The following is a 27,709-nucleotide window of genomic DNA, read 5'->3' as shown; positions in this document are numbered from 1 at the left end:
CCAAAGTTGCTATCAGAACTGGAGTTGACAGTGAGCAAGGACAAAGCTTCTTCCTTGTTTCCAGTGGGCAGTTTCCATCTCTGAAGTCTAGAGACAATAGAGCTTTGCCCTGCTCAGCATTTCCTTACAGGAATAGGGACACTGACTTATGGATGGATCGTTACAATGCTACGTGTGGAGAACTGTAATAGAGAGACAATCGGTATAGCAGAGCAACCACAGATTTTTAAAGCCAGATGGCCCTGGGTTTAAAATCCCAACTCTGTTACTAACAGCCTCCACTTCCTCATTTATAAATTGTGGACAACAATAATGAGCTGTGGGGCTGTGGAAGGAATCAAAGGAAATATTGTCATCAAAGCATCTATCACAACGCCTAGCATGAGGCCCCGCACTTGAGTATGCACAGGAATCACCTGGAGATCCTGCTAAATTGCAGATTCTAATCCAGTAGGTCTGGGGTGAGGCCTGAGATTCTGCATTTCTAACAAGCTCCCAGATGATGTCCCTATGGTTGTTTGAGGACCAAAGTTTCAGTAGCAAGACTTAAAGTACCCTACGCACAAAGTGCCAAAGGAAATGTCAAAGGAATGTACAGGAGGAAGCAGTAAATTAATTCTTCAGGAGAAAGGAAAGTGGGAGCTGGACTTTCCTTGAAAAATTGGTATGGAGTTTGCCAGGAATGAGAAGCGGGGCATGTGTTCTAGGTAGGGGGAGGAGAGTGAGTCAAGACCTTGGCTTCCCATAAAAGTGGAAGGTGACCTTGGAAATAACTTTAGGATTGTGGTGAGCAGCAACTAGAAACTGAGTAGGGAGACTGTAAATGACCTTAAACCTGCTGCTAAAGCATTTTAATTTTAGCCTCGGCCAGTGGTTCTCAAAATGTGGTCCCTGAACAGCATCATCCCCAAACTTGTTGGAAGTTCAGATTTTAGGACCCACCCCAGACCTACTGAACCGGAAACTCTGGAGAGGAGCCTAGCAATCTGTGTTTGAACGAGCCCTTCAGGTAATGCTGATGCACAGTAAAATTTGAGAACCACGGCCGTAGGCAAAGGGAGCAGGGCACTGGATGGTGTTTTACAGAGTAGAGAGAGGTGATCAGATTTGTATTATAGAAAAGTAACCCTGGTAGTTGAGATGCATTAGAGGGGAGAGGAGGGAGGCAGCACTACCAATTAGGAGGGGAGGGCAGGAATCCAGGTAAGAGAGGGTAGGCACCTGGACGAGGGCAAAGCTGAGAGGAGAGAGAGCTGACCTAAGAAGAATTTAGCAGACGGACTCAGTAACACCTGGAGACTAATTGGATGTGATCAGTGAAGGTAAATGTGGAGTGGAAGATTCCAAAGTTTCTGTCTCAGATAGCTGAGTGGGTGGTGAAACTGCTAATGAAAATAGGTAAGAAAGGAGGAGAAGTTAGCTTTGTATGGGAAAAAAATGAGTTTGACTGTGGGTAGGCTGAATTTGCTTCATGGCCAGGCAAAGGGGAATGTCTTAAAGGCACTTGAAAAGAATGGTCCAGATTCAGGATGGAGGCCCAAATTCATGGTATAGATTTGGAACTCATTGGTATGTATGAGGCAGTTAAGCTGTGCACATGGAGAAAAGTATTCAAGAAATGAGAACAGATCAAGGATAGAAGACATAGAAACCCCTGTAGCAGAGCACGACAAATCCTCTACCCTCTAGGTCCTTCTGACTGGGCTATGAATTCAATTACCATAAGACAGAATCACAGGAGAAAATCAAACAAAGCTTTATAACATGTATACGTGGGACTTGGGAAAATTGATCAACTCAGCAAAATAGCCAAGCTGCCAGCTTAAATATCATCTTCCGCTAAAGGCAAAGGAAAGTATTGGGGGTAGTGGTTAGGGACTTCAAAGGGGAGGAAGGCAATTCAAATGGAAATGGAAAAGCAAATGTTTCGTAGATAAGAATGGGTTTAGCAAGGACCCTCACAGTCTAGGGATACCCAGAGTTATCTATGATGATGGCCTGTCTTGGAGACAGGCCTTTTATCTTAAATTCTTTTAGGCAATTGGGGGGAGGTCAAAGTTTCTTTCAGAGTCTTTGGTTCTATGAAGGCAAAGAGACATATTTTGAGGTGGCCCATTCTGATCCCCCACACCTCAGTATGTAGGCACAGGCAGAGAATGAGGAGCCTGGGGTAGATGTTGAGAAAGAACTGTCAGAGAAGTTGCAGAGAATAAGGAAAGGAACACATTGAAGAAATCTCATGAGTTATATAGGAAGGCGTTTGGCTGCAAATAACAGACAGCCTGGCCACAAGTTGTTTAAACGAATAAATGATATCTTTCTTACATAGCAAGTTGGCAGTCCAGGCCTGGTACAAAGACTTGATACCATCATTAAAGACCTAGGCTCCTGCCTTTGTTCTGCCTGCCATTTTTAAGGTGTTGGCTTGTAATCTCATGGTTGGGTGATGGCAACTGTACCTTCAGGCATCACATCGACAAATAAATGGCAAGCAATAGGATATACTGGAGAATATGAGGAAGCCATTTGGTGTAAACCTAATTCAGCCTGACTTTGTTTTACCAAAAGGGCTTGACATGGCCGTTGAGCATGCACTGCATATCTGCTTTAAACATTTGCTATGTCCCACAGATAAGAACAAATGGCCTTAAGATAAAGGTGCAACTTCCCCTACACTGGCATTTCCTTAAGGATAAGCATCTTTCTCTAGGCTAGGAACTGATTGCTGTGCTCACCTGTGACCACCCAGCTTGAGACAACAGACCTACTACCTGCTGTGTCCATCAATCACTGTGCCAATAGAGCAGTGTCATGACTGTTGTAAAAGGGGACTGATGGGGTTCAGGGCAGGCCGCCCCAAGATGTGCCACTCTGGTATGCGGACTATTTCGAGCTGAAGACAATAAAGGCTCAGACTCAGCAAGAACGTTTGACCTTTCCCCCCTAACTGCCTAAAAGAAATTTCAAGTAAAGGCTTGTCCCCAGGACAGGCCATGACCATAGTTAACTTTGGTTCTGTAGACTGGGAGGATCCTTGCTAAGCCCACTCTTATCAAAGTTCTATTTACCAAACATTTGCTTTTCCATTTCTATGTGGGTTGCCTTCCTCCCCTTTGAAGAACCAAACCACTACCCCAAACGTCTTCCTTGTCTGTAGCTGAAGATACTTAAACAGGTAGCCTCGGCCAGTTGGCTGAGTTGCTCAGTTTGCCTGAGCCTCTCCCATATATCCATGGTGTCGATGAAAATAATCCATAACCAATCTGTAAATGAAAATTTGGGTGAGTTTATTCTGAGGTAAAATCTGAGGACCATGGCCCAGGAGAGTCTTTCCACAAAGGAACAGAGCACTCCAAAGAAGTGGGGGTATACAGGATGGTTATATACCCTGAAAGAGGGTGTTTCACATATGATTGACATGTCCCTTTTACAATAGTTGCGAGACTGCTCTGTCGGCACAGCAATTGATGGAAACAGCAGATAGGTCTGCCATCTCAGTGAACACAGCAGAGTAGCAGGTCTGTTGTCTCAAGCTGGGTGGTCACAGGTGAGCACCGCAATCAGTTCCTAGCCTAAGGAAAGATGCTTAATCTTTAAGGAAATGCCAACATTGGGAGGGGGAGGGAAGTTTCACCTTATCTCAAGGGCCTTTGTTCTTGCCATAGGAAATGTCTAAGCAGATATAGAATGCATGCTCAACGGCCTCGGTCAGGCCCTTTTGGAAAGACAAGGTCAGGCCGAATTAGGTTTACACCAAATGGCTTCCTCATATACTCCAATATATCCTATTGCTTGTCATTTTTATTTGTCAATGGTATAAAGCTTTGTTTAATTTTCTCCTGTTATTCTGTCTCATGTGAATTTAATTCATTTTCTGGCCAGAAGGACCCAGAGCGGGTAGAGGAAATGTCTTCCTCCCCTACAGGACATTTCAATTATATGTGAAACATGCTCTTTGATGGTACATCACCACTCTGTACACCCCCACTTCTTTGGTGCCCTTCCTTCCTTGGGGATTGAAGCCCCTGGGCTAAGCTAGTCTTCACATTTTGGCTCAGAATAAACTCACCCCAATTTTCATTTATAGATTGGTTATGGATTATTTGCATCGACAACACCCAAATTCAAGGTAGGAAGAAGGGGACCGAGGGGCAGGGGCAGGACTAGCTAGAACTCTCCCTTCTTTGGAAGTCTCTTTTTTGATTCATCAAAATTGTGGTTTCATCTTCTTGACTAGAACTGAATCATATGGTCACTCCTGGCTGCAAGTGAGTGTAGGAAATTGAGTGTTTAACTTTCCAGCTTCTTTGGAAGAAGGCAGAGGAGAAACGGCTGGGAATGGATGTGAAGTCTGCCAAGCTACTGTGTACGCTACATCTAAAAGGAGAGAGTTACAAGAAGGAGAGAGGGGGGTAGTGGAAGGGAGAGAGGACAGACCCAGCTTCTTATCCCTATGTTGTTGCATAAATAAAACTTTTACACAAAATATAAATGTCAACACTGTAAAAACAATATACAATTAAGGATTGAAAAAATATCTGCTTCCCCCACTATCATACCCAATATTACAATTTTTTTTTTTTTACTTTAAAATAGACTGCCTGCATTTTGGGCCATGAAGACTCAAATTCATTCTACACACAAACTCTGACTACTCAAATTCTCTGCTTGGTCTTATCGACAGCAAATAGAATATGAAGCAGCAAGGAAAATTCCCTAACAGTTCCTCCTCGTTTTGTTCCTTTTATAAATGTAAATAATTCTTCTCTAGGCACATTTATGACTGTCCTGACATTATCTGCTGCTCAGCTGGGGAACACCAAACCTGGATGAATTTACTCTGAACATACAAACATGGCATTTTATAAGCATAGAAAGAGAAACATAATGGTTATATAAAGGAAGAAAGTTTGGCAATGTTTGGAGAAACAAAAGTTATTCACATGTGGTATGTCTCACTGCCAAGGTCAGTTTATAGAACAGAACTCTTCTACCTAAAATCCCCTTGTTCACTTGAATTGGAGGAATGTGAGATCTGATACAGGGATAATGTCCCACAATCTGCCATTGGTGGTCCTATCGTGAAGGCAGAATAAGACTTGTAACGTCAGGGTCAAGAGGATAGCACCCTGGGCTGTAATCGATTCCCTGATACATGCAACATTATTCATTTTGGCTCAGTCAAGGCCACCAGAGGCCTCTTCATATGTTTGGGAATGAGGGCTATTTACAGTCAGGACTATACCTCTTGACTAAGGGCATTTGGGGGTGTTTCCAGAACGGATGAGCCATAAAAATAGGAAGCCAGGAAAAGATCATGATAAAAGCTGGCAGAGGATAATACAAGTAAAACCATCAAGGATATTAAAGGATATTAAAAATTCTGTCAACAGATAAATAAGATCCCCACTAGTGTCATTATCTTTCATAACAGAGAGCTGTAGTGTGAAAGTCCAAATTAAAAACAGTAAGTGACAAATGAAAATATCTCAGTGTTGCATTAATCCGAAACATAAGAGCTGATTAAAGATCTAAGGAAATATAATCAAATTAAAATCAGAAGTCTTCAGTCTTTAAAAAGTTGACCCAGAAGTTTAAGTAGAACTATTTTTGGATGTTCCCATTTTTACGTTGTCTAGATTCCACTAGTACCAGCTCATATCACAGCTGAAATTTTATATTTGTCTTACCTTTAAAAGTAATTTTAAGATATTTTTAGCTTCTGCCTAGAGGCTTTTTTTAAAAAACAACTTTATTGAGATACACTTTTTTTGTTTTTGTTTTTTTGCTGAGGAAGATTTTGCCCTGAGCTAACATCTATTGCCAATCTTCCTCTTTTTGCTGAGGAAGATTCGCTGTGAGCTAACATCTGTTGCCAATCTTCCTCTTTTTGTATGTGAGTCACTGGGACAGCATGGCCACTAACAGATGAAGGGTGTAGGTCGACGCCCAGGAACTGAACCTGGGCTTCTGAAGCAGAGTGTGCTGAATTTAACCACTAGGCCACCAGGGCTGGCCGGAGATACATATTTTTGCTATGAACAAACCATGTACAAATTTTGCCTGGACATACACTTTCATCTCTCGGGTATTTGCCTAGGGTCATATGGTAACTCTGTGTTTAAACTTTGAGGAACTGCCAAGCTGTTCGCGAAAGCGGCTACGTCCTTTTGTATTCCCTCCAGCAATCTATGAGAGTTCCAATTTCTCCACATCTAGAGGCTTTGTTTTTATATAAAACAAACAGAGAGAACCCAACTAGTTCCAGCCATAGAAAATTTCCTTTCAGGGCAAATATCCCTTTTTTTTTTCCATGAATGAAAACATGTCTGGCATCATCTCCCCCATTCCCAAAGTTCGCATTCTGTGGCGACCGCACAATCCACATGGAGGAAAAGCACAACACATGGCTCCCTTTGGGTTATGATAGGGTCCAGTAAGATCTACAAGGGTAGCGTGTAGTTTTGCCAAAATCCAAATAGGCCAACCAGACATTTGGTTTCTTCTTGGGACCTGGTTGGGGACAAATCTTTATTTTTAACTGCCTGAGTGTTATTCCCAGGCACTAACTACTTAACAGTTTGCTTGGGGCTGTAAATTAAGTGAGGTTCTCATTTTACAAGTCTAATTAGCATCTGCATCCTGGTAGGGGAACCTCATCACCTAAGGGCTCCAGGGGTCCCACTCCTGTTAATCTTAGGAAGGGTGGTAGGTCTCCCCAGGGAGGAGGCAGGATTCCTCGGGCCTGGGGATCTCTGGGCCAGAATTCAGCAATAATTTTCCATCTGAACCAGCTCCCCGCTCCTCCTCTCAGGCAGAGCTTTGGGCTCACCACCCTTCTCAGGCTTTCCTCGTTTCTCTCAGTGCTGCTTTCAGTCTGCCCCCCGCCCCTCTCCACTGGAGCCCTGCAAGACGCTGCTTGGCAGCAGCTCTGGGAGTGAGGTCCCCTCAGTCACCAGCTCCTTTTCCTGGGTCAGTGTCGACACTCCTGGAACTTTCTCTTTTTTTTGTCATTTTTTTTTCTGTTTTTTCTCCCCAGATCCCCCCAGTACATAGTTGTATATTTTAGCTGTGGGTCCTTCTAGTTGTGGCATGTGGGATGCTGCTTCAGCATCGCCTGATGAGCGGTGCCATGTCTGCACCCAGGATCTGAACTGGCGAAACCCTGCGCCGCCAAAGCGGAGTAGGTGAACTTAACCACTCGGCCATGGGGCCCGCCCCTGGAACTTTCTTGACTAACTTCACTAATAGCTGCTTTTCCTTTCATTAATATTGTACATTTAACATCCACCCTGCCTCCCTCCTCCCACACTTTTACTAAGGAAGGGACTGATGAGCAATCTAATCCACCCCATCCCCTTTCCCAGTTAAGAGTCTGTAAGAAAAGACCCCAAACTGACTAAACTGTATTTTTTTCCCCAAGACTTGAAACCAAGGTTAAGCATATTGTTAAAGTCTCCCCAACCTTAGTCTGAGGAGATCGACCTTATCTAGGTAAAACTGTCTGAAATTAAAAAGTTATTGCACATTTCAGCTGCCTTTTCTCTGTGTCATTTTTTTTTCCTTTTTTTTCCTTTTGAGGAAGATTAGCCCTAAGCTAACATCCGCTGCCAATCCTCTTTTTACTGAGGAAGACTGGCCCTGAGCTAACATCCATGCCTATCTTCCTCTACTTTATATGTGGGACACCTACCACAGCATGGCTTGCCAAGCTGTGCCACATCCGCACCCAGGAACCTAACCTGCAAACCCTGGGCCACTGAAGTGGAACATGTGAACCTAACTGCTGCACCCCGGGGCCGGCCCCATCTCTGGGTCATTTTAATCTCATATACTTGGGAATGACAGATCATCTCAGAAGTATGATTGTCTCAGCAGCACAGAAATGTAGTTAACAGTTTCTCATACATATTTAATCTAAATACTAACCTGTTTTTACCAATTTTATCTGACCAGATAAGCCACAAACAGAAATTTCACAAATAAATAATTTTTTTTATTGAGTTAATGACAGGTTACAATCTTGTGAAATTTCAGTTGTACATTAATGTTTGTCATTCGTGTTGTAGGTGCACCACTTCACCCTTTGTGCCCACCCCCCACAAATAAATAATTTTTAAATTCTTACCTGTAGAAGTTAGATGTCGTGGGGCCAGCCTGGTGGTATAGTGGTTAAGTTCATGGGCTCCTCTTTGGCAGCCTGGGGTTCACAGGTTCAGATCTCAGGCGCAGACCTAACACCACTCGTCAAGCCATGCTGTGGCAGCATCCCACATAAAATAGGGGAAGACTGCCACAGATGTCAGCTCAGGGCCAATCTTCCTCACAAAAAAAGAAAAAAGAGAAAAAAGTTAGATGTCTCAATTTAATATTTTCTATTTTCTACTTGGTAGAGGCATGGATATAAAGAAATAACTCTCTAACATGAGGCAACAGCAGCATGAGTAAAACCATAAAAAGCAACTAATGCTGACTAGGATGGAGGAGTAGGGAAAACAACAGGGAGTTGTGGGACCCTCTGCCGAAGGCCTTAGGCTTCTCTAAATGGGACTGTAGCTTTCCAGAGGCATCCACGGTGTGACAGCTAAGCTCTCAGACTCAATGCTCAGACCGCCTGAGTCTGCAACCCAGCTCTACCACTTTTCAGCTGTCTGAAAAGTCACTCAACTTTTCTGTGATTCAGTTTTGTCTTCCTTAAAGTCTGAATAACAACAGGAAAGTTGTTACTTAGATTAAATTCGTAAAGTGCTTGGAAGACTGCCTGGTACACAGTATTAACTAATATCTAATTATAGCAATGTGGGTCCAGGTTACACAGTTTTTGATTTTTCATAGAAGGAGAAATCCAGGTTAGTATGTGAAATTTCTCAACGTTTGGAGTATTGGCTTGTTTAAAGCAAAGGGTGACATTGTAGGCTGTGACTGTGCCACCCCTCTGAACTGTACTATCTTCCACTGCAATCTTGCCAGCTCTCACAAACTCCTGTTGACAACGGTGTGTGGGCAATGCCACCCATCAGTTCTCCTCTGAGCCTCAGAACCACCCGTACAGATGCCCGTTTAATCTCCTTGGGTGGATGCCTCAAACTTAAAATGTGCCAAAGGGAATTCCTGATTCACCCATCCCCCAAGATACAAAATCTGTCTTTCCTTCAGTCTCCCTCCTCTCAGTAAATGGCACCACCATCCACCGTTTGCCAATGCAAGAAACCTGGGAGTCACCCTCCGTACTTCTCCCTCCTGATCTCCTTGCAGGCCCACCACCAGTGGGTGTGCAGGTGAATGCTGCCTGAGGAGGGCTGGCCAAGGAGGGGCCTGAAATCCAGCCCCCAGCTGTGTGCCCCAGCCTCGGGCAGGCAGCATCTACTGGAAGGCTGGGGCAGCTTTTTCTTACGTGCTGTTTCGTGTGGTTAGACTTAGCAGGGGCTAGTCCCCTTCCCTTTCCTCCTCAGTCCTCTCCTAGTTCATTATCAAGCCTCTGGGCATCTTCTCCACAATTCTTGATTCTTTCCACTTCCCTCCGTCTCCACTGCCCAGCGTAAGCCACCCTCATTTTTCACCTGAGCCACTCAAGTGGCTTTCTGACTGTCTGGCTGCTGCTTGGTTCACACACCCTTCCAGGCGTTCCCCACCCATTTGCCCACATAAGTGATCTTTTATAAAGGGCAAATTGAATTCCTTACTCTTCTGCTTAAAAACCTTTGATGACTTCCTGTTGTTTTTACGGTAAAGATCAAAATCTTAACGCCACCTCCCTGTGTGACCTTCCTCTTGCCTTACTCTCAGCCCCACCCCAACCCCGACCATGCTGCTCCTGCTTCAGTGACCCTGGGCTTCTGTTACTCGGTCTTGGGCTTTATCGTGCCCCAGCAGCTCTCACTCCCTTCAGGTTCCACTTAATATTTTTTCAGGGAGGGCTTTTCTACCTCCACATTAGATTTGGTCCCCCTGTGTTGTGCTTTCTTAGCACCCTGCCCATTGCCTTCCTAGAGCCTGTCTCTGTTATTGAAAAGTACACACCGCTTACATATGTATAAAAATCTATAGCTATGTTATGCCTCTTTAAATGATGCAAACTTTCTCATGGGCTCTCATTCCTTTTGCAGAATGGGCTAAACTTAAACTTGCCAGTGAAAGTTATCTGGTCTCAAACAGTCTCATTTTGGGTAAATATTCAAAAATATTTAAAAATATTTAAAAATTCAAAGTTGCATTCCTGTCAGAACTTTCCCCTCCTCCCTCTTCTCAAGATGGCCTGTGGGATCAAAGGGAGGCTTCAAGGCAGTGGCCAGAGGGGTCTCAGATCTGTGTGCAGAGCTGTAGCCTGGGTCCTCACTGGCCTGTGCTCCCCAGTCACTCCTGGTCCCCGTGGCCCTGCTGGGATCAGGTGCTGAGGTTGTTCGCTGGCAAGCTCATGATCTGTTGCTTCACCACTTTGAGAATCTGATGTCTCACCTTCCCACCCCCACTCCTCCATCCTGTCCCTCTCGCTGCTGCCGGCTGACTTGGGAGCACTTCAGCTCCTGCTGAGGTCTTCAGCTCTGCCCATCCTTGAAACCTTAGCCACATTCTCTAGTCATTCCCTGCCAATCAGTCCACCACTGCCTCTGGTTTAGGGTCTGGCCCCTGGCACAGTGCCAAATGCTCCGTCCACGGCTCTCAACCATGCTACTTTCTGCTTGCCTGGCAGGGAGCACACAGAGAAGTCTGGGTTTCTAGCACACCCTCTGCAAGTTGTGGACAGCCAGCAGCATCAGCTCAGACTCCTCTCCTTGCCCAGTGCTGCTGTCTGCTCCTGAGCCCGGCTCAATGAGAGACATCCTGCCAGAATCCGGCAGCCTTCCAAGGGGAAGTGGACTTCTCCTGCCCGCTCCACTTAGCTAGATTCTTCTATGCCTCTGCCTCAGGGTTAGGCCCCAAAAGTAGGGGAACATTGACACACTCATGATGACCTCTTATGCTGCCTCTTTTTCCATGAAATTTATTTTTATCTCTCCAATTCCTATTCTTTCTTTGGGTCTTAGCTGAAGGCTCAGGGAGGCCTTTCCTGGACTTTCAGATAAGATTGACTGTAAACGTCACAAAGGCAGCACTGTTCTGTTCATTTCTGATCCTCAGTGCCTACCACAGGGCTTGGCACATAGTGCCAGAACACAGAACGGAAATGCAATAAAAATTAGATTAACAAATATTATTAATCTGTCTTTACCTCCAATAGACCTTAAGGTCAGGAGGCCAAAGGTGACATATTATAAATCCCTCTATTTCCTTCTTATGCAGGGCTGTGGAGTCAGTTCCTGGCCCTACTATTCATTCATTCAACAAATACTTTTTGAGTACATACTATGTGCAACGCACTCCACTTGCTATTGGAGATAAAGGAATAAATCCTTTAAAACATTTTTATTAAGCATTAAATACATCCAAAAAATTGATACCATACATGTAAAGTACAAAAAAATTATAAAGTGAATCCCCTCTAAAAGCTGTCATCCAGCTCCGGTGGTAAATCTTTGCATAGTGAGAACAGAATGATCCCTGGAGACCAGTCGGGAGGCCACAGCAGTCTCGGGCAGGGTGGCACAGGGAGAAGAAAAGGGAAGGGTGGGCTCAAGAGATATTTAGGAGGAAAACTGGACTTGGTGGATTGTCACTCACTAGCTGTGCGACGTAGATAAGTCCCAATCTTTGCAAGCCTCAGTTTCTGCATCTGTAAAACAGGTTAGTAATAACGATTGTTATCTGTACTCCCAGCACCTAGCACAAAGCTTGGTACAAGATGACACACAAAAATCATAGCTACTGTTGTTATTACTGGAGAAGCTTCATAAATGCAGGCAGCATGAATATTCTGTCAAACTTGGAGCTGGAACTCGCCTCTTCTTCTAAAGAGGAAATTGATAAATGATGGTGCCTCCGTCAGCACCGATGCACACACTCCCCAGACAGCGCCGCAGCGCGCGCGAGGGTCGGTGTCTGGGTCAGAGCCAGCCCCCGCCCCGGCCTGGGCCCCGGCACCAACCTGTGCCCCGGCCCAGGCCCCGCCCACAGCCCTGCGAGCTCCGCCCCCGGGCCGCGCGCGCGCCCCCGTTTCCGCCGCTGCTGACGCCGCGCGCGCCCGGCCCCGCCCCTGCCGCTGACGTGAGGGGCGAGCGGGCCGGGCGGGCTCTGCCGAGCCGTGTGCTTCCGCGGGCTCCGGGGTCGCTGGGGCCTCGCGGCTGGGCAGCTCCGCGGGCTGCGCCCGCTCCCTCACCTGCCCGTACCCTCTCGCGGCGCCCAGCGGGGCCTGCGCTTCTGCCGGAGACCGGGGAACGGGTGAGTGTTGGCGCGAGCGGGAGGGGACCGGCCGGGCGTGCGCGCTGCTCTCCGGGGCATTGTCTGGGCGGGGGCGGCGCGGGCACGTGCGCGCCCCTCCCCCACGGCGCCGGCGCGCGGGCCCCCTGCCGAGGGGCGGGAGCGGGGAGCCGGGGACTGCGGAGAGGGGAGGCGCCGGCGCCGGCGGCTGGGTGCCCCCTGAATGTGCGTGTCAGTGCGGTCTCCGAAGCTGGAACCCGGAATTGGGGGGGTAGGGGGTAAGAGTCCTTCTCTAGGGGGCGCAGCGCTCTCTGAGGGGATGGGGTCCCTTAATTAAGCCCAAGTGCCCGGAGCTTTTAGCATGTTTAGTGGCCTGTGCCACCCCTTGAAGACGAGATTTGGCCCCAGCACCAGCAAGCTGTGAATTTACCCCCAAGAATCCTGGAATCTCCCTCCAGCTTGTCTCCATCCCTCCCGTCCCTCTCCCCGGTGAAGGATGAGTAGGATTTAGAAGGACTGGAGGATATTCCAGGGATGGTGCCCGAGTTACAGCGCCAGAGGTGCGAGACTGTGTGGGGTTGGAATGGAAAGCTTGGGAAAGTGAGTTCTTGGAAGAAAGGCTGGTTGGGTGGGTTGTGGCCAGATTGCAGAAGACAGTGAGGTTTATATCCTAACCTTTTTTTTTTCTATTATGAATGTAATTATGTTAAAAAACAGAAAGTAGAGGAGGAAAATATCACCAGTAATCCTTCAGCCCTGACACATCATTCTTAGAGTTTTGATATGTTTGCTAAATAAAAGCTTATAACGGTTACAATTAGGGGTTACCTACAGTTTTGTATTCCCTTTTCTGGTTAACATGTTTTCTCATAACATGTAATATTATGTAGCATTCAGCAATATCATTTCCTCTTTCCTAATAAGCAAATAGCAAGTATTCATCATAGAAAAATTTAAAAATACAGTCCTGGTAGTTTTACTGCCTAGAGATATCATTGAGTGTATGTTTTTGGTTGTGTATATTCTTTCAAAGATGGGAGCAGATGATGCCCTGACTAGGAGTTGCGTTTTTATGAGAATCTTTTGAAGATTTTAAGAAGGCCAGTAGCATAATTTGGCTGCTTTGTGGAGGAACAGGGCAAGAGTGGAAGCTGGGAGATCAGTTAGGGTGTTGTTTGCAATGCCTGGGCTAGGTCTGTGGCAGTGGAGATGGAGAAGAGTAGAAACATTAAAAAATATTTTGGAGGTTGAAAGAACAGACTTGGAAGTGGATTGGTGAGGGGAAGGGAGAACTCTTTGCTTTTTGATATTTGTTTTGAGCACCTATCAGTAGATGGTGGCATTTAGGGAGAAAGTGAAGGATGGAAGAGAGAAATTTGAGGTGGGAAAGGAATGGGTTCTGTTTTTAATTTGAGATACATATTTGTTATGAAGTAGATATGTTGAGGAGGGAGTTGGATGTACTCATGAGGTTTGGACTCATGGAAGAGAAAGCCTAGAACTGGAGATAAAATTTGGAATACTCAATATATAAATGATAATGAAGGTTATGGGACTATATGTGATCACTTAGGGGGAGAGTACAGATAGAGAAGTGAAAAATCAGGGCTCAGATCCTCGAGTATTTTGAGGTCTAGTAGAGGAAGAAGGTTGAGTACAGGACAGAAGAAACAGCCAGTGAGGTAGGAGAAAAAATTGGTGTCGTGGAAGCCAAGAGAGAGAAGTTTCTGGAAGATGGAGAATTGGTCCATTAGTTCTTCTGAGATGTTTAGTGAGATGCTCAGTTGGATTTGGCAATGCGGTTGTTATTAGTTTTGGTCATTGGTGTTACTATTCAGAGTTCTACAAGTAGGAGGTGGAAACCAGATTGGAATAATTGAATGGGACAACAATGAGTGTGATTTAGAAAAAAGTGCCCCTTCTGCAAGACACCTTATTTCCATCTGCCCCCAACTAAATTTGATAGATGAAAAATGGTTATCTTAACTTCTCTTTCCTTGATTACTAGTATGTTTGAACATTTTTCACATTCATTGGCCATTTGTAAATTTCTGTTCTGATCCTCTGTGCATCTTTTTATTTGTATTTGTCATTTTCTAATTGTCAAGTTCTCTAGATATGAAAAATATATAACTTGACATAGAGCTTGCAGAATTTTCCCCCTATGTACCGTGATGCATCACTTAACAATGGGGATATGTCCTGAGAAATGCATCATCAGGCAATTTCGTCATGGAGTGAACATCATAGAGTGCACTTATGTTAACCTAGATGGTATAGCCTACTATACACCTAGGCTAGATGGTGCTAATCTTATGGGACCATCCTTGTATATGCAGTTGGTGGTTGACGGAAACGTCATCATACAGTATGTTCCCTCCTTGGGAATAAATGAGTTAATTAGATAGGCTCCATCAGGAAGGACATGTTTAATAATGGGAAAACCATACTTACCATTTAATTCCTTTGTCTACTTTTTTTTCACTTGTAGCAAAATCCACCTAAGGTAAAATTTACCTCCTTAACTATTTTGAAGTGTACAGTTCAGTGGTATTAAATACATTCATAACATTGTGCAACCACCACCACTATCCATCTCCGTAACTCTTTTCGTGTAAAACTGAAACTCCATATTCTAAACAATAGCTCCCCATTCTCCCCTGCACCCCCAGCCCCTGGCAGCCACCATTCTACTTTCTGTCTCTATAAATTTGACTACCCTAAGAACTCATATAAGTGAAATCATACAGTATTTGTCTTATTGTGATTGGCTTATTTCACTTAGCATAATGAATATCCTCAGGGTTCACCATGCTGTAGCATGTGTCAGAATTTCCTTCCTTTTTAAGGAAGAATAATGAATAATATTGAATAATATTTCAGTGTGTGTATATATCACATTTTCTTTATCCATTCATCTGTCAATGAACACTTGGGTTGCTTCCATCTTTTGGCTATCGTGAATAATGCTGCTAAGAACATGGGTTTACAGATAGCTATTTGAATCCCTGCTTTCAGTTCTTTTGGCTATATACCCAGAAGTGGAATTACTGGATCATATGGTAATTCTGTTTTTTTTTTTTAAGATTGGCACCTCAGCTAACATCAGTTGTCAATCTTCTTTTTATTTTTCTTCTTCTTCTCCCCCAAACCCCCCAGTACATAGTTGTATATTCTAGCTGTAGGTCCTTCTGGTTGTGCTGTGTGGGACGACGCCTCAGCATGGCCTGATGAGCAGAGCTAGGTCCACGCCCAGGATCCCAACCAGTGAAACCCTGGGCCTCTGAAGCTGAGCACACGAACTTAACCACTCGGCCATGGGGCCGGCCCCCTCTATTTTTGTCTTTTGGGGAACCACCACCCTGTTTTACAGTGGTTGCACCATTTTATATTCCCACCAACAGTGCCCAAGTGTTCCAGTTTCTTCACATCCTTGCCAACACTTTTCTGTGGTTGGTTAGTTGGTTTTGGTAGTAGCTGTCCTAATGGGTGTGAGGTGATATCTCATTGTGGCTTTGATTTGCACTTTCCTAATATTAGTGATGTTGAGCTGCTTTTAATGTGCTTATTGGTTACTCGTTTATCTTCTTTAGAGAAATATCTATTCAAATCCTTTGCCCATTTTTGAATCGAGTTTTTTTTGTTGTTGAGTTTTAGGAGTTTCTTTATATTCTGGATATTAATCCCTTATCAGATATATGATTTGTGAATATTTTGTCAATATTCTGTGAAATATTTTCTCGTTACTCTGTGAAATATATTCTGTGGATTGCCTTTTTGCACTGCTGATAGTGTCTTTTGATGCACTAAATTTTAAAGTTTTAATGAAGTCTAGTTTGTCTATTTTTTCTTTTGTTGCCTGTGGCTTTGGTGTCTTATCCAAGAAATCATTGCCAAATCCAGTGTTGTGAAGTGTTTGTCCAGTGTTTTCTTCTAAGAGTTTTATTGTTTTAAGTCTTACATGTCTGTTTTTGATCCATTTTGAATTAATTTTAGTACATGGTGTTAGGTAAGGGTTGACTTCATTCTTTTCCATGTCGATATCCAGTTTTCCCAGGACTATTTGCTGAAAAGACTGTCCTTTCCCCATTGAATGGTCTTGGCACCCTTGTCAAAAGTCATTTGACGATATATGCCAGGGTTTATTTCTGGGCTCCATTCTTTTTTCTTTTTCTTTTTTTTTTCCCTGCTGAGGAAGATTTGCCCTAAGCTAACATCAATGCCAGTCTTCCTCTATTTTTTGGTGTGTGGGCTGCCAGCCCAGTATGGCTGCTAACAGAGGGGTGTAGGTCCCCACCCAGGAATTGAACCCAGGCTGCTGTAGCAGATCTTGCTGAACTTAACCACTAGGTGACCAGGGCTGGCCCTGAGCTCTATGCTATTCCATTGGTCTATGTTTCTGTTTATGCCAATACCACACTCTTGATTACTGTAGCTTCTAGTAAGTTTTGAAATTAGGAAGTGTGAGTCCTCCAGTTTTATTCTGTTCGGGATTGTTTTGGTTATTCAGGGTGCATTAAGATTCCATCTGAGTTTTAGGATGGGTTTTTCTGTATTCTGCAAAAAATGTCGTCGGGATTTTGATAGGAATTGCATTGACTCTGTAGATGGCTTCGGGTAGTATTGACTTTTTAACAATAGTAAGTCTTCCCATCCATGAACACTGTGTCTTTAATTTCGGCAATATTTTGTAGTTTTCCTTGTGTAAGTCTTTCACCTCCTTAGTTAAATTAATTCCTAAGTATTTTATTCTTTTTGATGCTATTATAAATGGAATTGCTTTTGTAATTTTCTTTTCAGATTGTTCGTTGTTTGTATATAGAAATGCAACTGATTTTTGTGTGTTGACTTAGTATCCTGCTACTTTGCTGAATTAATTTGTTAGTTCTAACAGTGTTTTTATGGAATCTTTAGGGTTTTCTACATGTAAGATCATATCCCCCCATATTAAAACCCCGAAGTAGCCACAACTCTGTGAATAAAAACATTCAGTATTTATCACAACTGTAATTTGCTATGGACTATTTCCAGTTTTTTGTTATAAAATATGTAGGAAGAGGAGAACTAACATTTAAGTCTAGATTTTTCTAAGTGCAGCCCACTTATGATGTACATCGCCCTGCCTTAAGAGTATTTCCTTAGGATACATTCTCAGAAGTACTTGATCCTCCTCTCTTCTCGTTCAACTATAGATTTTTATTTGAACCTTCGTTGCCACCTCCTTAAATTGGCCCCCATCTCCATGCCTTTAATGCTGTCCCCCTTTCAGTCTTTTCTACACTGCTGCCAAATGGGGGTGAGGGTCGAGGGTCGGTGCACTTTTACCTCGTAGGAAACAGGACTTAGGACGCAGACTGTTTCCATATCATCTGTTGTGTGGGAGTTAGGGAAAGAAGTGTTTGAAGACTGGAGTGCACTTCGTGGAGTCTGATTTGATTCTCGAAGGATGGTAGCGTGTCAGTAAGCGAAGAGAGAAGGTGGAGGGGAAACGTGAACCCGTGGGAAGGGAAGGGGGAGATGTTTGGGCATGTGAGCTGTTATGACTGCAGACAGGGAGAGGTAGGAGACCTAGTTCTCCTAGCCAAGGACTGTTTATTCTATCTGGACAGTGAGCTGTGGGGGTGTGGGGGAGACCTGTCACGTGGTGAATGAGCGCTGAGCGTGAGGACCATGCCAAGGAGGGGGGCTTTGACTTTACTTGTAATGTTTTTATTCGCAGAGTTGTGGGTTCATTGGTTATTGTTATCTGTTTTGTTTTTTAAAAATTAGTTTGAGCGTGTGTATACTTTTTTTATTGAGATATAATTCACATAAGGTAAAATTCACTTTTATTTTATTATTTTATTTTATTTTATTTTGAGGAAGATGAGCCCTGAACTAACTGCTGCCAATCCCCCTCTTTTTGCTGAGGAAGACTGGCCCTGAGCTAACGTCCGTGCCCATCTTCCTCTACTTTATGTGTGGGACACCTACCACAGCATGGTGTGCCAAGCATTGCCATGTCCACACCCGGGATCCGAACCGGCAAACCCTGGGGTTGCCAAGAAGCGGAACATGCAAACTTAACCGCTGCACCACTGGGCTGGCCCCTCACCATTTTAAAGTGTATAATTCAGTGGTTTTTAGTATATTAACAAAACTATGCAGCCATTACTACTGTCTAATTCTATAGCATTTCTTTTTTTCCTTAAAGATTTTATTCATTTATTTTTCCTTCTCCCCGAAGCCCCCCAATACATAATTGTATATTTTAGTTGTGGGTCCTTCTAGTTCTGCTATATGAGACACCGCCTCAGCATGGCTTGAGGAGCAGTGCTAGGTCCATGACCAGGATCCGAACCAGTGAAACCCTGGGCTGCCAAAGCGGAGCGCGCGAAGTCAACCACTTGACCACAGGGCCAGCCTTCTGTAACATTTCTGTCACCCCAGAAAGAAGCCCCATACCTGTTAGCAGTCAGTCCTGGTTCTCCCCTCCCCTCATCCCCTGGCATCCACTTCTTTGTCTATGGATTTGCCTCTTTCTGGACATTTTGTGTAAATAGAATCATTTAATATGTGACCTTTTATATCTGGCTTCTTTCACTTAGCATGATATATTCAAAGTTCATCCGTGTTGTAGCGTGTATCAGTACTTCATTCCTTTTTACTGCTTAATAATATTCCATTGTATGGATATACCACATTTTGTTCAGTTATCAATTGATAGACATTTGGATTGTTTCCACTTTTTCATTATTATGAATAATGCTGTTATGAACATTCACATGCAAGTTTTTGCATGGACATATGTTTTCAGTTCTCATGGATATATACCTCGGAGTGGAATTGCTAGGTCATACAGGAATTCTATGTTTAACTTTTCTTTTCTTTTTTTTTTGGGAGGAAGATTGTCCCTGAGGTAACATGCCAGTCTTCTTCTGTTTTGTATGTGGAACGCCTGCCACAGTGTGGCTTGATGAGTGGTGCATAGGTCTGCTCCCAGGATCCAAACCTGCAAACCCTGGGCCACTGAAGGGGAGTGCGTGAACTTAACCACTACGCCACTGGGCCACCGTGTTTAACTTTTTTGAGGAACACCAAACTGTTTTCCGCAGCAGCTGTACCATTTTACATTTCCAGCAACAGTGTATGAGGGTTCCCATTATGTATTCTTTATTCGTTTTTTTCGGCAGACTGTATTTAATAATAGTGTTTTTATTTTTTATTTATTTTATTTATTTTTTTATTTTTTTTGGTGAGGAAGATTGTCCTGGAGCTAACTTCTGTTGCCAGTCTTCTCTTTTTGCTTGAGGAAGATAAGATTATCCCTGAGCTAACATCTCTATTTTGTATGTGGGATGCTGCCACAGCATGGCTTGATGAGCGATGTGTAGGTCCATGCACAGGCTGCTGAAGTGGAGCTCTCGAACTTAACCACTATGCCACTGGGCTGGCCTCTTGTGTGTGTGTTTTTAAACAGCTTCATTGAGGTACAGTGGCATCTACAAACTGCACATATATAAAGTGTACAATTTGATAAGTTTTGACATATTTATACACCTGTGAAACCATCATCACAATCAAGATAGTACACATATGCGTCATTGCCCCACTTTTTCTTATGCTGCCTGGTGATCCCTCTCTCTTCTCCTCTTTCATCGCCCCTTCCCCTGGCAACTACTGATCAGCTTTCTGTCACTATAGACTAGTTTGCATTTTCTATAAAGGGAATCATTGTAGTATATACTTCTTTCTTAAGGTAGCTTCACTCAGCATCATTTTGAGATTAAATCACGTTGTTGCATGTATCAGTTCATTCCTTTTTATTGACGAATGATAGTCTATTGTATGGATATCACAGTTTGTTTATTCATTCACCTGTTAATGGACATTTGGGTTGTTTCCTCTTTTTTTGTTTTTTTTGGGGTTTTTTTTCGTGAGGAAGATTGGCCCTGAGCTAACATCTGTGCCAGTCTTCCTCTGTTTTGTATGTGGGACACTGCTGCAGTGTAGCTTGATGAGCCATGTATGGGTCCGTGCCTGGGATCCAAATCTGCGAACCCTGGGCCACTGAAGAAGGGCCTGAACTTAACCACTACACCACTGGGCTGGCCCTGTCCCAGTTTTTGACTGTTACAAATAAAGTTGCTGTGAACATTTTTGTACAGGTTTTTGCGTGAACATATGCTTTTATTTCTCTTGGGTAAATATCTAGGACTGGAATGGCTCAGTCATATAGTAGTGTTTGTTTAGCTTTTTAAGAAACTGCCACACTGTTTTTCCAAAGTGGTCGTACCATTTTACATTCCCCCCAGCAACGTCTGAGGGTCCCAGTTGTTCCATATTCTCTGTAGTTGTATGCTTTTCAACATACAGAAAAGTAAGAAGAAAACAGGGACATAAAGACATCCATAATGTATCTCCCAGATTAGTCCTTTTGGCGTTTTCCTCCCCTAATTAATGCAAGTACATGGTTACAAAATTCAAACATCGTAGTTGGGAATAGAATGAAAAGCAAAACCACTGCCCAGAGGCAACTATGTTAATTGTTTTCAGTCTTTTCTTCCAGAAAAACCTACAGAGGCGTAAACCAGCGTTTCTTTTATCTCTCTTCTTTCTCACCTAGTTTACACAGAAGGCATCAAAGTATACATGGTGTTCTGCAGGGTGGTTTTTTTACTTTACAATTTATTTTAGAAGTACTTCCATATCAGCTTATTCTGTTTAATGGCTGCATTACAAAACAGTCAGTTTTGCTGTAGGAAAACACGAATTTGTTCCATTGCAGTTGATGTATTAGGGAACTATTTGGGTATAATGTAAATTTCACCTTTGCTTGTGCCTCATTTCGTCGGCAAGAAATGGCTAGGTGAATGTAGAAAACTGCACCCAGCGAGCTGAGCCACGGAAGGAATGCACGAGCCGCACAGTCGTCTTCAGGGGTCTCAGTTTACCCTCAGTTTGCTGCTTTGTGGTGAGCTACACCCATCCGCAGCTGGTGTCACAACTTTCTGTTGATTTCAGATCACCCTCCTACCACTTCACAGTAACTCACAGGCTGTAACCTTTCAACGCCCACTTCCACAAGCAAACTTGAGGTCTTTTTCAAGTAGAGTGCCATATTTACTGTAGCATTGATGTATTTCTTAACCATTTAATGTGTAAAACTGTGCTACTGTTTTTATTAGATTTCCTTTTTTGTTTCACCGGTAAGATTTTTGAGTGTTGTGCCCCTAACCCTGTTTTTCCCATAAGCCTTGTGGTTTTTATTATTTACTTTTACACAGCATGGTGATTTTTAGGAATGCATATGTCACATTATAGCAGAACTGATTTATTCCATAGTGTGAATGTACATAATTGTTTTATTTTTAAAAATTATGACATACATCATATATACTAGAGAATACATATGGTAAGGAAGTATGTTTTAAAGGAGAATAATAAAGCAACAAATACCCGCTTAGTTACTACCTAGCTTAAGAAATAGGAACTTCTAATACTTTTGAACCTCCTTGTATTTGCCTCACTGATCATTTATACTTTTTTGAATATCTGAAATACTTCACAATAAAATCAAATTTAAAAGTATTGGGGCCGGCCCAGTGGCGCAACAGTTAAGTGTGCACGTTCCACTTCGGCTGCCCTGGGTTTGCTGCTTTGGATCCCGGGTGTGGACATGGCACTGCTTGTCAAGCCATGCTGTGGTAGGCGTCCCACACATAAAGTAGAGGAGGATGGGCATGGATGTTAGCTCAGGGCCAGTCTTCCTCAGCGAAAAGAGGAGGATTGGCAGCAGTTAGCTCAGGGCTGATCTTCCTCAAAAAAAAAAAAGTATTATCACTCTGTTCCCCCCCCCCACCCACCCCTACTGGTCTCCCTGATGTTGATTACCCGGCTGGCTGCCCTACCCCCTGCAAGTTACAGTGTACATACACATGGCATGCACGCACATACTTCCGGAAGGATAATCTGTAAGTAGATTTCTGTTAAGGTTAATATATATTGGGTTTATCATCCTTATTTTTTGTTACAGCTTTGTTGAGATCTGATTCACATACCATAAAATTCACACTTTTAAAGTGTAACACTCAGTGTTTGGTTTTCTTTTTAGTATATTCACAATGTTGTACAACCATAACTATATCTAATTACAGGAAGTTTCATCAATAGGTAGCTTTTTGTGAATATATAGATTTTTCTAGATTAGGCAGCGTTGATCTAAAGAGAAGCCATTTTCTAAACATGTCTTATGTTTTAAGGTGCTTGTTTCCTTTCTAGAATCTCAGCTCCAGATAGAAAAGCATGAGACTTATCCCCATAGGATTTGTTGTCAGTTTGAAAGCTCTAGTGAAAAATCCCTTTTTAGTGAAGTGTGCAGGATTTGGCTCAGTTTATATATTCTCTGACTGTGTCCAAGAGTTTGACACAGTCTTGATCTGGTCCAGTCCAGTTCCTTCCTTTCTTTTTTCAACCTGAATGTGTAGACAACTTGTTTTTTTCCCTTCTCTTGGAAGGAACTTTTATGGCTTCACAGCTGAAACTAAGGATTGTCATATGAGGCAGAACTATCATTTTAGACAATTCCAATGATCTTTGTCTGAAAGTGGCTCCAAGGAAGTCACTGGAAGGTTATATGGCCTCGCTTCTTTCTGTCAACTTGAGAAGAATTTTAGCTTCAATATTTCAAAACCCTTAAACATCCCATATGGCTCACTCTGTCCAGAAAAAGTATGTTGAAGGGAAGGGTAGATCTTCCCTAGGCTCTCCAGGTGCACTAATGGACAGAAACAGTGGCATGCGTAATATAAAATACTGTTTTATCCTAAACTCTTTTCGTATTGCTTTGCAAGATCAGAGACCGAGTGCTGGCCTGAATGGACCTTATACAGAAACTTGTATGATCTTAAGCTATTTTATTTATAATAGGAAAGTAGGTGTTTTTGACCTGGAAATATATAATACTTAAATAATGAAAAAAGTTTTTTGAACTCAGCTGTCTGGCCGTTCCATTTTGCTTAGCTCTTTACAGTGATATTGGGGATGGCACAGGTCAACTGAATGGCCCACATAGTTTGATGCTAATGACCGACCTTGGTCAGTTTCCCACCATTCTGGTCCAGTGTAAAGTTGTGATTATATTTACTTAAAATATCTATTTTTTATCCCAGATGAGTTGAAGAAACTGTGATAATGTTGGTCAACAAATGAGAGCATATTCAAATGGTTTTGTCTATAAGACCTGGCTTAGAATAATTAGGATAGAGTTTTTCTCAGTATCAACTCCAGTGAAAATCAGAGCAGAATCTTCTCTTCTCCCTTTTAGATTTTCCTTGATCTGAGTCTTTCCTATAACTTACTTCAGATTACTTGTGTTGTGAAAAATAAGCGTAACTTTGGGGAGAAAATTAGCTGTATATATTTTCAGTTATCTCTATCAGTGGCAGATGTTAGTTCTATGAGTAATTTTCAAATAGAGGAAAAAATTTAAATTAACATTGAAATATATATATTTTGATTCTTTTGCTAGGACTTCTATATGCCTTAATGGTTTTTCTCAGTATAATATTAAAATGGGTGTAGATTCTTAGAGTACACATTGAGCAGTCTGGGAACGGTGGATGGTGTTGGGGTAAAAGCTGATGCTATTTTTAATTTGCAAAACATGATTGATGAAATGGATCATTTCTATTTGGATGACTGAAAGTCGCTTGCATTAATATATTCCTAAAGGTCCAACTTTAGGCATGTGCAGTACACATCACCTTGCTTCTGGATCTCCTCAACACTTTTTTACTGGCAGTAAAACCTTCTAGTTATGATGCACTGTTCTTTTAATACCCTGCTGGATTGGATTTGTATTTGTATTCACAAATGAAAACTGGTCCATTTTCTTCTGAGGATGCCTTTGACTCCATCTCCATAGGTCTAGATATATTCTGCCCTTACTGGTGTTAATTTTGAAATAGTGTGTTATTTTAATTTCCTCTGTGAGCCATAAGTTATTTAGAAGAGTATCTTATTTTCCATATCAGAGATTTTTTGTTAATAATTTCATATTTTTATTAGGATCGGAGAACATGGCTTATAACATTTCCACGTTTTGCAATAGTTGAAACTTTCTTCATATCCTATTATATAATTTAATATTAGTGAGTTTTTATAGATATTTCAAATGCATTGTTCTTTGTTGGGTTCAGAGTTATATGTCTGTGTTAAATCTGGCTTTATCTATATCATCTGTATTTTTATCTCATCTTCTTGATCTTTTAAATTTCTGAGAGATGTGTTCAAATTCTCCTGCTGTGGGATTTTCTTAAGTTCTCCTTGTATTCCTGATTTGTTTTGTGCATTTCGACACTGTGTCGTTTGGTGTATAATTTATAACATATGTTTTTGATTGTGTCTTTAAATAGTAACATAATCTTTACTATGTTAGATGTTTTTTGCCTTAAATTATTGTCTGTTATTAATCTTGCCATCCCTGCTATCTTTTTGTTTGAATGTAACTGTGTATATTAATTTTGCACATCCTTGTGTTTTGGACATTTAGCTATAGTGCCTTTGAAGATATAGCAGTGTTAACAAATAGATTTGTAGGTATTATGGAGAGAATGATGAAAGCTAGTGTAAGCTAGTAGTTATGTTCCCTGTGATTATTTATATTTTGGCATGTATTTCATTTATTTCTTGTTTTATTTCTTCAGCAAACAATTTATTGAGACCTCCCAGGAAATTTGGAGGGAGAAATGGAGAGAGCTGTGTTGGATAGTATGATCAGGGAAGGCCTTCTATGATAAGGTGGGCATTTGAGCTGGGTTCTGGGAAAGCTAACCTGGGGGAAGAGCGTTCCAGGCAGAAGGAACCATCAGTCCAAAAACCCTAAGGAAAGGTTGAGGTGTATTTGAGGTACTGAAAAAAAAAACCATTTTGTCTGGATCTTAATGATTAAGGATGGAAAGGGAGGTGGGGTCCAATTCATTTAAGATCTTGTGGGTCATGTTAAGGAGTGTGATTTTATTCCAAGTGTTGTGAGAAGCCATTGGAAGATTTCAAGCAGGGATGACGTGATCAGATAAATATTTTTATAGTGCTTTTCTAAATTGAAGGATAATTTACAAACAGTGAAATACACAAATTTTAAGTGTACAGTTGGATGAGTTTTCACAATTGCATGTGCCCATGTAACCCACACCCTTGTTAAACTATAAAATATTTCTATCACCCCAGAAAGATCCTTCATTCCTCTTCCCAATCAGTCGCCACTACCAGAACCCTAACTACTGTTCTCATGTGTTTCACCAAAGATTAATTTGTCTGTTCTAGAACTTCCTATAAATGGAATCGTTCAGTGTGTACTCTTTTGTGTCTGGCTTCTTTTACTTACTGTAATGATTTTGAGATTCACCCCTGTTGTTACTTAGATCAGGAGTTCATTGGGTATACCTCAATTTGTTTATCTGTTCTCCTCTTGGTTTTTGTAGACTTTTTAAAAATGTCTCTTTGTCTAAAACAGGGGAATGGATTGTAGATTCTCTCCAGATATTTAATAAAGGAAAACTGGTTGTTTTGTTTACAAAGGATAAGTTATTTTGTTTGAAGTGAAGCATATAAAAAGGACAGGGCCAAAGAATTATAAAATCATTTTAACATCTTAGGAACATCTGTCTGTATGGAAGCAGGTGGAAAAGGATGCACTGCTCCTCCCTGTCTACCCTTTTAAATCAGGTGGGAGCACTTGTCTTGAGTGAGAGCACAAAGTTCAGTGGTCCTAATGAATTCAAATGCCATGATGATCGTAGAATTTTATGTTGAGAAGATACCTCACATGGTACATGGCAGATTTTTCAAATATCATATATCAGATTTTACTCCTTCCCCCAAGAATTGATCACATCTTGTAAGATGTGCAGAGTTCTAGAATTAGGTTCTACGGGTTCTGTGTCTTCTGTGACATGAGAATTAATACCTTTTACTAAGAATTTCTAGTGACTGTATTACATAATTTTTGCGTTTTTCACTATGCAATTTCTTTTAAAAATATTTTTCTCTTGGGGTCTATTTCAAAGTATAGAACTTTAAAAGGTTTCGTTTTGTTTTTATCTTTAACCTTTGTCAAAAACTCACTTGTTTATATTATTTGAGTGGGTGTGATACAGGGTAGTTTTGCTGGCTTACATCATGCATGGGAAAAAGACATGTATTTTCTGAATTTAAATTGACACATTTACTTTTTACAATGAGGTGGTTTCAATGAGAAAATTTTAAATTGGAGGAATCAGCATTGCATGTCTTTCTGTATTTGGATTTGATCCCATGGTAAGGAGAAAATCTCACAGATGTAAATTATAAACAGAAACAGATTTCTTAAACAGTTCACATGACCATCTCAGTATTCTTTTCAATTTCCTCTGATTCATATGCTTGAAAACCTAAAGAGGATTAGTGGGACATTTTGTTTCAGAATTGAATCTGACAGTGTCTAGCAACTGCTCACATTTCCTCTTCATAAATCTCAAAGTCAGACAAGAAGAATCCAAAACTCAGTATTACCGTGGGTCCTTGGTTACACATTCCATCCGCTCACTTATTACATCATGATGAGAGCATGCCTCCGCAGATGTGCCTTGCCGTAGCTAGCATATACTTGAATGTGCCATGTGTATACAGACCTAAATCTTCCTAAACATGTTTATTGGAAGCTCAAGTCTATGCCCAAAGATGACAGGAAAGGCTTTATTACAGGGCTGCATGAAATATGAAATACCTTGGCAGTACATGTTAACTCATTGGTGGTTTCTTCCCCACCCACCCCACCCCCCTTCACCACCAAATTCTAGTCCCCTAGTTTGAGAGCAAAAGTCAAAAGAGAGTTTCGCTTCATCCTTTAAGTGAGGGTAAAATAAAATCCTATTTTCTTCAGGGGTCCCCAGCCTTTCTGGGGACGAGCCACTGTTATTCTTGAGATTACTTGGGGGTGGGAGGAGAACATGCAGATTATGAAGTCCATGGAATGGAGGAGTGAAAATGATGCTGGAGTCACTCATGTTACAGATAATCCCATAAGACTCTTGGCAAATTGTAAAGACGGTGGTCACTGAGGAAAAGGGTGTGGTGCAGGAACACATTTGGAGGGCTGCTGGGATGTAGCTGCCTCTGAGTCTAGGTTTCTCTAAGGGTAGGAAGTGGGTTTTTTTGCTATCTGCATTAAGGAAAAAGGAATGAGGGTTATTGACTTTTAAGAATATATTGTTTATATAAGTGCCCAAGACTTTCACAGGTTGTCTAAAACTAGTTGCAGACCAAATGGAGAAGGCTAAAAGAATAAGACTTTCCTCACTTTTTTGTTTTGTTTTTGTGAGGAAGATTGGCCTTGAGCTAACATCTGCTGCCAATCTTCCTCTTTTTGCTTGAGGAAGATTGTCACTGAGCTAAC

The 27,709-nt window shown here is 42.2% G+C and overlaps 1 protein-coding gene and 1 long non-coding RNA gene across 10 annotated transcripts in view; one reads left to right on the top strand and one right to left on the bottom strand.

Moving 5' to 3' along the window:
- Positions 1-11,371: 11,371 nt before the first annotated feature.
- On the bottom strand, positions 11,372-12,384 carry LOC123285433 (uncharacterized). Of its 2 annotated transcripts, none has more exons than XR_011503264.1 (3): positions 12,254-12,384; positions 11,804-11,885; positions 11,372-11,710 (listed from the first exon to the last, which is right to left on the bottom strand). It is a non-coding gene; the product is annotated as an uncharacterized lncRNA (long non-coding RNA). The 2 variants fall into 2 exon arrangements; XR_011503265.1 differs by having other exon boundaries at positions 11,816-11,885.
- YEATS2 (YEATS domain containing 2) overlaps positions 12,102-27,709 on the top strand; it is a 100,237-nt gene continuing 84,629 nt past the window's right edge. For 7 of the 8 annotated variants that reach the window (XM_070509337.1, XM_044771168.2, XM_044771164.2 and 4 more), the window contains exon 1: positions 12,102-12,315. The gene's annotated coding sequence lies outside the window, so the exon portion shown is untranslated. Of the gene's footprint in view, positions 12,316-12,475; positions 12,855-27,709 lie in introns of those variants that run through there. The other variant, XM_070509333.1, reaches the window with a different exon arrangement.

Source organism: Equus asinus, chromosome 5 (assembly GCF_041296235.1).
Source record: "Equus asinus isolate D_3611 breed Donkey chromosome 5, EquAss-T2T_v2, whole genome shotgun sequence".
NCBI lineage: Eukaryota > Metazoa > Chordata > Mammalia > Perissodactyla > Equidae > Equus > Equus asinus.
This window is presented reverse-complemented; position numbering and strand designations above follow the sequence as displayed.